The following is a 989-nucleotide window of genomic DNA, read 5'->3' on the forward strand; positions in this document are numbered from 1 at the left end:
AAGGTAAAGCCGCCCGCCCGCCCCCGCGCACCCTCGCCCATAATTATGCCAGCGCGCCTTTCATCCCCACGCGCACACGCAGAAAGTTTATTGTTGTATTTCGGCCTTTTTTCAGTCTCCTCTGCCTTTCATGCAAGGGGAAGGGTGCTGAGGGGTCAAAGCACCTCCCCCACCTCCTCTCCCTGCTGCAGTCCTTTTAGAAAAACACCCAAAGCCATAATTTGTCTTAGAATTTCTTTTGAAACAGCTACAAGAAAGACTAACGACTGCTCTTTTCCCTCTGTTTCTGATTCCAGCCATCCCTTTATCTGGCTTTCATTAGAGCCTCGGCCGCGCCTCTTTTGTGGGAGAGACTTGAGGGAGCCGAGGCAGTTTCCCAGCCGCTGTGATGTTGCTAAAGATTAAAAAGGAGCTTTGAAGCTGCACCAGTTCTCTCTGCGCCCCCTCGGTACAGGACCTCAGAAAGACCCAAGCCATCTGGCAAACCTGACATAAAGACAAAATAAAGTGATTGAAACAGTCTCTTCAAAGCCACAATGGTAGATTTGTTGATTTGGGCGTTATCTTTCATGCGAGGCCCTCAGAAGTCACCAGAACACCTAGGTAATCTCAGGCGGGCCTGACTGGAGTGGATGGAGCTTTCCAGGCCGAGGCTCAGAGAGGGGCCCTGCCTCGCCTGGCGGGGGCCCAGGGATGGACTGCGGGGCCCAGGGATGGACTGCGGGCCCCGGGAAACTCCACAATTGGACACAGAGCCCAGGCCTCAGCAGCGGTTTCCAGCGAGGCGTCCTCCCTCCAGTCCCTGCCTGGGTCCCAGCTCCAGAGGGGCCCCAGACTCAGCCAGACAGACAGAGCCAGGAGAGGAAGCTGGTGCGAGGCTGCCCTGAACAGGAGGGGATGGCAGGAGATGAAAGGCTGCTGCCCTGATTGCAACCGACAGCCCGTTAGTAACGCCCTGGCAGCTTCAGTATCAGAACCTGCTTCTCACA

This window comes from Macaca thibetana, chromosome 20 (assembly GCF_024542745.1).
Source record: "Macaca thibetana thibetana isolate TM-01 chromosome 20, ASM2454274v1, whole genome shotgun sequence".
In the NCBI taxonomy this organism is placed as follows: Eukaryota; Metazoa; Chordata; class Mammalia; order Primates; family Cercopithecidae; genus Macaca; species Macaca thibetana.